The following is a 13,559-nucleotide window of genomic DNA, read 5'->3' as shown; positions in this document are numbered from 1 at the left end:
GCGCTAAAAACCGCTTGAAAATCATCGATAATTTAGCAATAAAAACGACAAGAAAATCGTCACTGTTAGCGCTAAAAACTGCTAGAAATCATCGCTAATTTAGCGATAAATACGGCTAGAAAATCATCACTCTTAGCGATAAAACCCGCTAGAAAATCATCAGGTTTAGCGCTAAAAACCGCTTGAAAATCGTCGCTAATTTAGCAATAAAAACGGCTAGAAAAACATCACTGTTAGCGCTAAAACCGGCTAGAAAACCATCAGTGTTAGCGCTAAAAACCGCTTGAAAATCATCGATAATTTAGCAATAAAAACGACAAGAAAATCGTCACTGTTAGCGCTAAAAACCGATAGAAAATTATTGTAATTTATCGATAAAACCGGATAGAAAATCATCACTTCTATCGCTAAAACCGCTAGAAAATCATCGCTAATTTAGCGATAAAACCTGATAGAAAATCGTCAATTCTATCGCTAAATTTAGCGATAAATACGGCTAGAAAATCATCGCTAATTTAGAGATAAAACCGGCTAGAAAAACATCATCGTTAGTGTCGGGTCAAGCACCCGCCGGAAAGAAGTTTGGCCAGCAATAATTTATTGAGTTCGTGACGTCACTCTCTTTTGTACTTATGTTTGCATCGCCCGCTCTCGTGCATTCGATCGGCCACCTGCATCTGCCGTCATGCACTTGCGTTTGTCTCGCTCTCTCCCGGACTCGATAATAACGGCTAGAAAATCATCACTGTTAGCGCTAAAACCGGCTAGAAAACCATCAGTGTTAGCGCTAAAAACCGCTTGAAAATCATGTATAACTTAGCAATAAAAACGACAAGAAAATCGTCACTGTTAGCGCTAAAAACCGATAGAAAATCATTGTAATTAAGCGATAAAACCGGATAGAAAATCATCACTTCTATCGCTAAAACCGCTGGAAAATCATCGCTAATTTAGCGATAAAACCGGATAGAAAATCGTCGCTAATTTAGCGATAAAACCGGATAGAAAATCGTCAATTCTATCGCTAAAACCGCTAGAAAGTCATCCAGGAAAGAAAACCGTCTAGAAAATCAGCACTGTTAGCGCTTAAACCGACAGAAAATCATCGAAAATTTAGTGATAAAACCGGATGGAAAAACATCACTGTTAGCGCTAAAACCGCTAGAAAATCATCGCTAATTTAGCGATAAAACCGGCTAGAAAATTATCACTGTTAGCGCTAAAACCGCTGGAAAATCATCGCTAATTTGGCGATAAAAACGGCTAGAAAATCATCAGTGTTAGCGCTAAAAACCGCTTAAAAATCATCGCTCATTTTGCGATAAATGCAATTAGAAAATCGTCACTGTTAGCGCTAAAAACTGCTAGAAATCATCGCTAATTTAGCGATAAATACGGCTAGAAAATCATCACTGTTAGCGCTAAAACCGGCTAGAAAACCATCAGTGTTAGCGCTAAAAACCGCTTGAAAATCATCGATAATTTAGCAATAAAAACGACAAGAAATCGTCACTGTTAGCGCTAAAAACCGATAGAAAGTCATTGTAATTTAGCGATAAAACCGGATAGAAAATCATCACTTCTATCGCTAAAACCGCTAGAAAATCATCGCTAATTTAGCGATAAAACCAAATAGAAAATCGTCGCTAATTTAGCGATAAAACCGGATAGAAAATCGTCAATTCTATCGCTAAAACCGCTAGAAAATCATCGCTAATTTAGCGATAAATACGGCTAGAAAATCATCGCTAATTTAGAGATAAAACCGGCTAGAAAAACATCACTGTTAGTGTCGGGTCAAGCACCCGCCGGAAAGAAGTTTGGCCAGCAATAATTTATTGAGTTCGTGACGTCACTCTCTTTTGTACTTATGTTTGCATCGCCCGCTCTCGTGCATTCGATCGGCCACCTGCATCTGCCGTCATGCACTTGCGTTTGTCTCGCTCTCTCCCGGACTCGATAATAACGGCTAGAAAATCATCACTTTTATCGCTAAAACCGGCTAGAAAACCATCAGTGTTAGCGCTAAAAACCGCTTGAAAATCATCGATAATTTAGCAATAAAAACGACAAGAAAATCGTCACTGTTAGCGCTAAAAACCGATAGAAAATCATTGTAATTAAGCGATAAAACCGGATAGAAAATCATCACTTCTATCGCTAAAACAGCTGGAAAATCATCGCTAATTTAGCGATAAAACCGGATAGAAAATCATTGTAATTTAGCGATAAAACCGGATAGAAAATCATCACTTCTATCGCTAAAACCGCTAGAAAATCATCGCTAATTTAGCGATAAAACCGGATAGAAAATCGTTGCTAATTTAGCGATAAAACCGGATAGAAAATCGTCAATTCTATCGCTAAAACCGCTAGAAAATCATCGCTGATTTAGCGATAAATACGGCTAGAAAATCATCGCTAATTTAGAGATAAATACGGATAGAAAATCATCACTCGTAGGGATAAAACCGGCTAGAAAATCATCAGGTTTAGCGCTAAAAACCGCTTGAAAATCATCGATAATTTAGCAATAAAAACGACAAGAAAATCGTCACTGTTAGCGCTAAAAACCGATAGAAAATCATTGTAATTTAGCGATAAAACCGGATAGAAAATCATTGCTAATTTAGCGATAAAACCGGATAGAAAATCATCACTTCTATCGCTAAAACCGCTAGAAAATCATCGCTAATTTAGCGATAAAACCGGCTAGAAAAACATCATCGTTAGTGTCGGGTCAAGCACCCGCCGGAAAGAAGTTTGGCCAGCAATAATTTATTGAGTTCGTGACGTCACTCTCTTTTGTACTTATGTTTGCAATAATAACGGCTAGAAAATCATCACTGTTAGCGCTAAAACCGGCTAGAAAACCATCAGTGTTAGCGCTAAAAACCGCTTGAAAATCATGTATAACTTAGCAATAAAAACGACAAGAAAATCGTCACTGTTAGCGCTAAAAACCGATAGAAAATCATTGTAATTAAGCGATAAAACCGGATAGAAAATCATCACTTCTATCGCTAAAACCGCTAGAAAATCATCGCTAATTTAGCGATAAAACCGGATAGAAAATCGTTGCTAATTTAGCGATAAAACCGGATAGAAAATCGTCAATTCTATCGCTAAAACCGCTAGAAAATCATCGCTGATTTAGCGATAAATACGGATAGAAAATCATCACTCGTAGCGATAAAACCGGCTAGAAAATCATCAGTGTTAGCGCTAAAAACCGCTTGAAAATCATCGATAATTTAGCAATAAAAACGACAAGAAAATCGTCACTGTTAGCGCTAAAACCGGCTAGAAAACCATCAGTGTTAGCGCTAAAAACTGCTAGAAATCATCGCTAATTTAGCGATAAATACGGCTAGAAAATCATCACTCTTAGCGATAAAACCCGCTAGAAAATCATCAGGTTTAGCGCTAAAAACCGCTTGAAAATCGTCGCTAATTTAGCAATAAAAACGGCTAGAAAAACATCACTGTTAGCGCTAAAACCGGCTAGAAAACCATCAGTGTTAGCGCTAAAAACCGCTTGAAAATCATCGATAATTTAGCAATAAAAACGACAAGATAATCGTCACTGTTAGCGCTAAAAACCGATAGAAAATCATTGTAATTTAGCGATAAAACCGGATAGAAAATCATCACTTCTATCGCTAAAACCGCTAGAAAATCATCGCTAATTTAGCGATAAAACCGGATAGAAAATCGTTGCTAATTTAGCGATAAAACCGGATAGAAAATCGTCAATTCTATCGCTAAAACCGCTAGAAAATCATCGCTGATTTAGCGATAAATACGGCTAGAAAATCATCGCTAATTTAGAGTTAAATACGGATAGAAAATCATCACTCGTGGGGATAAAACCGGCTAGAAAATCATCAGTGTTAGCGCTAAAAACCGCTTGAAAATCATCGCTAATTTAGCAATAAAAACGGCTAGAAAAACATCACTGTAAGCGCTAAAACCGGCTAGAAAACCATCAGTGTTAGCGCTAAAACCGCTTGAAAATCATCGATAATTTAGCAATAAAAACGACAAGAAAATCGTCACTGTTAGCGCTAAAAACTGCTAGAAATCATCGCTAATTTAGCGATAAATACGGCTAGAAAATCATCACTCTTAGCGATAAAACCCGCTAGAAAATCATCAGGTTTAGCGCTAAAAACCGCTTGAAAATCGTCGCTAATTTAGCAATAAAAACGGCTAGAAAAACATCACTGTTAGCGCTAAAACCGGCTAGAAAACCATCAGTGTTAGCGCTAAAAACCGCTTGAAAATCATCGATAATTTAGCAATAAAAACGACAAGAAAATCGTCACTGTTAGCGCTAAAAACCGATAGAAAATTATTGTAATTTATCGATAAAACCGGATAGAAAATCATCACTTCTATCGCTAAAACCGCTAGAAAATCATCGCTAATTTAGCGATAAAACCTGATAGAAAATCGTCAATTCTATCGCTAAATTTAGCGATAAATACGGCTAGAAAATCATCGCTAATTTAGAGATAAAACCGGCTAGAAAAACATCATCGTTAGTGTCGGGTCAAGCACCCGCCGGAAAGAAGTTTGGCCAGCAATAATTTATTGAGTTCGTGACGTCACTCTCTTTTGTACTTATGTTTGCATCGCCCGCTCTCGTGCATTCGATCGGCCACCTGCATCTGCCGTCATGCACTTGCGTTTGTCTCGCTCTCTCCCGGACTCGATAATAACGGCTAGAAAATCATCACTGTTAGCGCTAAAACCGGCTAGAAAACCATCAGTGTTAGCGCTAAAAACCGCTTGAAAATCATGTATAACTTAGCAATAAAAACGACAAGAAAATCGTCACTGTTAGCGCTAAAAACCGATAGAAAATCATTGTAATTAAGCGATAAAACCGGATAGAAAATCATCACTTCTATCGCTAAAACCGCTGGAAAATCATCGCTAATTTAGCGATAAAACCGGATAGAAAATCGTCGCTAATTTAGCGATAAAACCGGATAGAAAATCGTCAATTCTATCGCTAAAACCGCTAGAAAGTCATCCAGGAAAGAAAACCGTCTAGAAAATCAGCACTGTTAGCGCTTAAACCGACAGAAAATCATCGATAATTTAGTGATAAAACCGGATGGAAAAACATCACTGTTAGCGCTAAAACCGCTAGAAAATCATCGCTAATTTAGCGATAAAACCGGCTAGAAAATTATCACTGTTAGCGCTAAAACCGCTGGAAAATCATCGCTAATTTGGCGATAAAAACGGCTAGAAAATCATCAGTGTTAGCGCTAAAAACCGCTTAAAAATCATCGCTCATTTTGCGATAAATGCAATTAGAAAATCGTCACTGTTAGCGCTAAAAACTGCTAGAAATCATCGCTAATTTAGCGATAAATACGGCTAGAAAATCATCACTGTTAGCGCTAAAACCGGCTAGAAAACCATCAGTGTTAGCGCTAAAAACCGCTTGAAAATCATCGATAATTTAGCAATAAAAACGACAAGAAATCGTCACTGTTAGCGCTAAAAACCGATAGAAAGTCATTGTAATTTAGCGATAAAACCGGATAGAAAATCATCACTTCTATCGCTAAAACCGCTAGAAAATCATCGCTAATTTAGCGATAAAACCGGATAGAAAATCGTCGCTAATTTAGCGATAAAACCGGATAGAAAATCGTCAATTCTATCGCTAAAACCGCTAGAAAATCATCGCTAATTTAGCGATAAATACGGCTAGAAAATCATCGCTAATTTAGAGATAAAACCGGCTAGAAAAACATCACTGTTAGTGTCGGGTCAAGCACCCGCCGGAAAGAAGTTTGGCCAGCAATAATTTATTGAGTTCGTGACGTCACTCTCTTTTGTACTTATGTTTGCATCGCCCGCTCTCGTGCATTCGATCGGCCACCTGCATCTGCCGTCATGCACTTGCGTTTGTCTCGCTCTCTCCCGGACTCGATAATAACGGCTAGAAAATCATCACTTTTATCGCTAAAACCGGCTAGAAAACCATCAGTGTTAGCGCTAAAAACCGCTTGAAAATCATCGATAATTTAGCAATAAAAACGACAAGAAAATCGTCACTGTTAGCGCTAAAAACCGATAGAAAATCATTGTAATTAAGCGATAAAACCGGATAGAAAATCATCACTTCTATCGCTAAAACCGCTAGAAAATCATCGCTAATTTAGCGATAAAACCGGATAGAAAATCGTTGCTAATTTAGCGATAAAACCGGATAGAAAATCGTCAATTCTATCGCTAAAACCGCTAGAAAATCATCGCTAATTTAGCGATAAAACCGGATAGAAAATCATTGCTAATTTAGCGATAAAACCGGATAGAAAATCATCACTTCTATCGCTAAAACCGCTAGAAAATCATCGCTAATTTAGCGATAAAAACGGCTAGAAAATCATCACTGTTAGCGCTAAAACCGGCTAGAAAACCATCAGTGTTAGCGCTAAAAACCGCTTGAAAATCATCGATAATTTAGCAATAAAAACGACAAGAAAATCGTCACTGTTAGCGCTAAAAACCGATAGAAAATCATTGTAATTTAGCGATAAAACCGGATAGAAAATCATCACTTCTATCGCTAAAACCGCTAGAAAATCATCGCTAATTTAGCGATAAAAACCGCTAGAAAATCATCGCTAATTTAGCGATAAATACGGATAGAAAATCATCACTCGTAGCGCTAAAACCGGCTAGAAAATCATCAGTGTTAGCGCTAAAAACCGCTTGAAAATCATCGATAATTTAGCAATAAAAACGACAAGAAAATCATCACTGTTAGCGCTAAAAACTGCTAGAAATCATCGCTAATTTAGCGATAAATACGGCTAGAAAATCATCACTCTTAGCGATAAAACCCGCTAGAAAATCATCAGGTTTAGCGCTAAAAACCGCTTGAAAATCGTCGCTAATTTAGCAATAAAAACGGCTAGAAAAACATCACTGTTAGCGCTAAAACCGGCTAGAAAACCATCAGTGTTAGCGCTAAAAACCGCTTGAAAATCATCGATAATTTAGCAATAAAAACGACAAGAAAATCGTCACTGTTAGCGCTAAAAACCGATAGAAAATCATTGTAATTTAGCGATAAAACCGGATAGAAAATCATCACTTCTATCGCTAAAACCGCTAGAAAATCATCGCTAATTTAGCGATAAAACCGGATAGAAAATCATTGCTAATTTAGCGATAAAACCGGATAGAAAATCGTCAATTCTATCGCTAAATCTGCCGTCATGCGTTTGTCTCGCTCTCTCCCGGACTCGATATTAACGGCTAGAAAATCATCACTGTTAGCGCTGGGGACCGCTGGAAAATCATCGCTGATTTAGCGATAAATACGGCTAGAAAATCATCGCTAATTTAGAGATAAATACGGATAGAAAATCATCACTCGTAGGGATAAAACCGGCTAGAAAATCATCAGTGTTTAGCGCTAAAAACCGCTTGAAAATCATCGATAATTTAGCAATAAAAACGACAAGAAAATCGTCACTGTTAGCGCTAAAAACCGCTAGAAAATCATCGCTAATTTAGCGATAAAAACGGCTAGAAAATCATCACTCTATCGCTAAAACCGGCTAGAAAACCATCAGTGTTAGCGATAAAACCCGCTAGAAAATCATCGCTAATTTAGCAATAAAAACGGCTAGAAAAACATCACTGTTAGCGCTAAAACCGGCTAGAAAACCATCAGTGTTAGCGCTAAAAACCGCTTGAAAATCATCGATAATTTAGCAATAAAAACGACAAGAAAATCGTCACTGTTAGCGCTAAAAACCGATAGAAAATCATTGTAATTTAGCGATAAAACCGGATAGAAAATCATCACTTCTATCGCTAAAACCGCTAGAAAATCATCGCTAATTTAGCGATAAAACCGGATAGAAAATCATCGCTAATTTAGCGATAAAAACGGATAGAAAATCATCACTTCTATCGCTAAAACCGCTGAAAAGTCATCCAGGAAAGAAAACCGTCTAGAAAATCAGCACTGTTAGCGCTTAAACCGACAGAAAATCATCGCTAATTTAGCGATAAAACCGGATAGAAAATCATTGCTAATTTAGCGATAAAACCGGATAGAAAATCATCACTGATTTAGCGATAAATACGGCTAGAAAATCATCGCTAATTTAGCGATAAATACGGCTAGAAAATCATCACTCTTAGGGATAAAACCGGCTAGAAAATCATCAGTGTTAGCGCTAAAAACCGCTTGAAAATCATCGCTAATTTAGCAATAAAAACGGCTAGAAAAACATCACTGTTAGCGCTAAAACCGGCTAGAAAACCATCAGTGTTAGCGCTAAAAACCGCTTGAAAATCATCGATAATTTAGCAATAAAAACGACAAGAAAATCGTCACTGTTAGCGCTAAAAACCGATAGAAAATCATTGTAATTTAGCGATAAAACCGGATAGAAAATCATCACTTCTATCGCTAAAACCGCTAGAAAATCATCGCTAATTTAGCGATAAAACCGGATAGAAAATCGTTGCTAATTTAGCGATAAAACCGGATAGAAAATCGTCAATTCTATCGCTAAAACCGCTAGAAAATCATCGCTGATTTAGCGATAAATACGGCTAGAAAATCATCGCTAATTTAGAGATAAATACGGATAGAAAATCATCACTCGTAGGGATAAAACCGGCTAGAAAATCATCAGTGTTAGCGCTAAAAACTGCTAGAAATCATCGCTAATTTAGCGATAAATACGGCTAGAAAATCATCACTCTTAGCGATAAAACCCGCTAGAAAATCATCAGGTTTAGCGCTAAAAACCGCTTGAAAATCGTCGCTAATTTAGCAATAAAAACGGCTAGAAAAACATCACTGTTAGCGCTAAAACCGGCTAGAAAACCATCAGTGTTAGCGCTAAAAACCGCTTGAAAATCATCGATAATTTAGCAATAAAAACGACAAGAAAATCGTCACTGTTAGCGCTAAAAACCGATAGAAAATCATTGTAATTTAGCGATAAAACCGGATAGAAAATCATCACTTCTATCGCTAAAACCGCTAGAAAATCATCGCTAATTTAGCGATAAAAACGGCTAGAAAATCATCGCTAATTTAGCGATAAAACCGGCTAGAAAATCATCGTTGCTAATTTAGCGATAAATACGGCTAGAAAATCATCACTCGTAGGGATAAAACCGGCTAGAAAATCATCAGTGTTAGCGCTAAAAACCGCTTGAAAATCATCGCTAATTTAGTACTTATGTTTGCATCGCCCGCTCTCGTGCATTCGATCGGCCACCTGCATCTGCCGTCATGCACTTGCGTTTGTCTCGCTCTCTCCCGGACTCAATAAAAACGGCTAGAAAAACATCACTGTTAGCGCTAAAACCGGCTAGAAAACCATCAGTGTTAGCGCTAAAAACCGCTTGAAAATCATCGATAATTTAGCAATAAAAACGACAAGAAAATCGTCACTGTTAGCGCTAAAAACCGATAGAAAATCATTGTAATTTAGCGATAAAACCGGATAGAAAATCATCACTTCTATCGCTAAAACCGCTAGAAAATCATCGCTAATTTAGCGATAAAACCGGATAGAAAATCGTCGCTAATTTAGCGATAAAACCGGATAGAAAATCGTCAATTCTATCGCTAAAACCGCTAGAAAGTCATCCAGGAAAGAAAACCGTCTAGAAAATCAGCACTGTTAGCGCTTATACCGACAGAAAATCATCGCTAATTTAGCGATAAATACGGCTAGAAAATCATCGCTAATTTAGAGATAAAACCGGCTAGAAAATCATCACTCTTAGCGATAAAAACGGCTAGAAAATCATCACTGTTAGCGCTAAAAACCGCTAGAAAATCATCGCTAATTTAGCGATAAATACGGCTAGAAAATCATCACTGTTAGCGCTAAAAACCGCTAGAAAATCATCGCTTTAGCGCTAAAAACTGCTAGAAAATCATCGCTAATTTAGCGATAAATACGGCTAGAAAATCATCACTGTTAGCGCTAAAACCGGCTAGAAAACCATCAGTGTTAGCGCTAAAAACCGCTTGAAAATCATCGATAATTTAGCAATAAAAACGACAAGAAAATCGTCACTGTTAGCGCTAAAAACCGATAGAAAATCATTGTAATTTAGCGATAAAACCGGATAGAAAATCATCACTTCTATCGCTAAAACCGCTAGAAAATCATCGCTAATTTAGCGATAAAACCGGATAGAAAATCGTCAATTCTATCGCTAAAACCGCTAGAAAATCATCGCTAATTTAGCGATAAATACGGCTAGAAAATCATCGCTAATTTAGAGATAAAACCGGCTAGAAAAACATCACTGTTAGTGTCGGGTCAAGCACCCGCCGGAAAGAAGTTTGGCCAGCAATAATTTATTGAGTTCGTGACGTCACTCTCTTTTGTACTTATGTTTGCATCGCCCGCTCTCGTGCATTCGATCGGCCACCTGCATCTGCCGTCATGCACTTGCGTTTGTCTCGCTCTCTCCCGGACTCGATAATAACGGCTAGAAAATCATCACTGTTAGCGCTAAAACCGGACCGCTTGAAAATCATCGATAATTTAGCAATAAAAACGACAAGAAAATCGTCACTGTTAGCGCTAAAAACCGATAGAAAATCATTGTAATTTAGCGATAAAACCGGATAGAAAATCATCACTTCTATCGCTAAAACCGCTAGAAAATCATCGCTAATTTAGCGATAAAACCGGATAGAAAATCATTGTAATTTAGCGATAAAACCGGATAGAAAATCATCACTTCTATCGCTAAAACCGCTAGAAAATCATCGCTAATTTAGCGATAAAACCGGATAGAAAATAATCATCGCTGATTTAGCGATAAATACGGCTAGAAAATCATCGCTAATTTAGAGATAAATACGGATAGAAAATCATCACTCGTAGGGATAAAACCGGCTAGAAAATCATCAGTGTTAGCGCTAAAAACCGCTTGAAAATCATCGCTAATTTAGCAATAAAAACGGCTAGAAAAACATCACTGTTAGCGCTAAAACCGGCTAGAAAATCATCAGTGTTAGCGCTAAAAACCGCTTGAAAATCATCGATAATTTAGCAATAAAAACGACAAGAAAATCGTCACTGTTAGCGCTAAAAACCGATAGAAAATCATTGTAATTTAGCGATAAAACCGGATAGAAAATCATCACTTTTATCGCTAAAACCGGCTAGAAAATCATCGCTAATTTAGCGATAAAACCGGCTAGAAAATCATCGCTAATTTAGCGATAAAACCGGCTAGAAAATCGTCAATTCTATCGCTAAAACCGCTAGAAAATCATCGCTAATTTAGCGATAAATACGGCTAGAAAATCATCGCTAATTTAGCGATAAAACCGGCTAGAAAAACATCATCGTTAGTGTCGGGTCAAGCACCCGCCGGAAAGAAGTTTGGCCAGTAATAATTTATTGCGATAATAACGGCTAGAAAATCATCACTGTTAGCGCTAAAACCGGCTAGAAAATCATCAGTGTTAGCGCTAAAAACCGCTTGAAAATCATCGCTAATTTAGCGATAAAACCGGATAGAAAATCATCACTGTTAGCGCTAAAACCGCTAGAAAATCATCGCTAATTTAGCGATAAAACCGGATAGAAAATCGTTGCCAATTTAGCGATAAAACCGGATAGAAAATCGTCAATTCTATCGCTAAAACCGCTAGAAAATCATCGCTAAACCGCTAGAAAATCATCGCTAATTTAGCGATAAAACCGGATAGAAAATCGTCGCTAATTTAGCGAAAAAACCGGATAGAAAATCGTCAATTCTATCGCTAAAACCGCTAGAAAATCATCGCTGATTTAGCGATAAATACGGCTAGAAAATCATCGCTAATTTAGAGATAAAACCGGCTAGAAAAACATCATCGTTAGTGTCGGGTCAAGCACCCGCCGGAAAGAAGTTTGGCCAGCAATAATTTATCGATAATAACGGCTAGAAAATCATCACTGTTAGCGCTAAAACCGGCTAGAAAACCATCGTAATTAAGCGATAAAACCGGATAGAAAATCGTCAATTCTATCGCTAAAACCGCTAGAAAATCATCGCTAATTTAGCGATAAATACGGCTAGAAAAACATCACTGTTAGCGCTAAAACCGCTAGAAATTCATCGCTAATTTAGAGATAAAACCGGCTAGAAAATCATCACTCGTGGGGATAAAACCGGCTAGAAAATCATCAGTGTTAGCGCTAAAAACCGCTTGAAAATCATCGCTAATTTAGCAATAAAAACGGCTAGAAAAACATCACTGTTAGCGCTAAAACCGGCTAGAAAACCATCAGTGTTAGCGCTAAAAACCGCTTGAAAATCATCGATAATTTAGCAATAAAAACGACAAGAAAATCGTCACTGTTAGCGCTAAAAACCGATAGAAAATCATTGCTAATTTAGCGATAAAACCGGATAGAAAATCATCACTTCTATCGCTAAAACCGCTAGAAAATCATCGCTAATTTAGCGATAAAACCGGATAGAAAATCGTCGCTAATTTAGCGATAAAAACCGCTAGAAAATCATCGCTGATTTAGCGCTAAAAACCGCTTGAAAATCGTCGCTAATTTAGCAATAAAAACGGCTAGAAAAACATCACTGTTAGCGCTAAAACCGGCTAGAAAACCATCAGTGTTAGCGCTAAAAACCGCTTGAAAATCATCGATAATTTAGCAATAAAAACGACAAGAAAATCGTCACTGTTAGCGCTAAAAACCGATAGAAAATCATTGTAATTTAGCGATAAAACCGGATAGAAAATCATCACTTCTATCGCTAAAACCGCTAGAAAATCATCGCTAATTTAGCGATAAAACCTGATAGAAAATCGTCAATTCTATCGCTAAATTTAGCGATAAATACGGCTAGAAAATCATCGCTAATTTAGAGATAAAACCGGCTAGAAAAACATCATCGTTAGTGTCGGGTCAAGCACCCGCCGGAAAGAAGTTTGGCCAGTAATAATTTATTGAGTTCGTGACGTCACTCTCTTTTGTACTTATGTTTGCATCGCCCGCTCTCGTGCATTCGATCGGCCACCTGCATCTGCCGTCATGCACTTGCGTTTGTCTCGCTCTCTCCCGGACTCGATAATAACGGCTAGAAAATCATCACTGTTAGCGCTGAAGACCGCTACAAAATCATCGCTAATTTAGCGATAAATACGGATAGAAAATCGTCACTGTTAGCGCGAAAATCCGCTAAAAAATCATCGCTAATTTAGCGATAAATACGGATAGAAAATCATCACTCGTAGCGATAAAACCGGCTAGAAAATCATCAGTGTTAGCGCTAAAAACCGCTCGAAAATCATCGCTAATTTAGCAATAAAAACGGCTAGAAAAACATCACTGTTAGCGCTAAAACCGGCTAGAAAACCATCAGTGTTAGCGCTAAAAACCGCTTGAAAATCATCGATAATTTAGCAATAAAAACGACAAGATAATCGTCACTGTTAGCGCTAAAAACCGATAGAAAATCATTGTAATTTAGCGATAAAACCGGATAGAAAATCATCACTTCTATCGCTAAAACCGCTA

The sequence above is a fragment of the Drosophila ananassae genome, unplaced genomic scaffold (assembly GCF_017639315.1).
Source record: "Drosophila ananassae strain 14024-0371.13 unplaced genomic scaffold, ASM1763931v2 tig00000181, whole genome shotgun sequence".
Taxonomy (NCBI): domain Eukaryota; kingdom Metazoa; phylum Arthropoda; class Insecta; order Diptera; family Drosophilidae; genus Drosophila; species Drosophila ananassae.
This window is presented reverse-complemented; position numbering follows the sequence as displayed.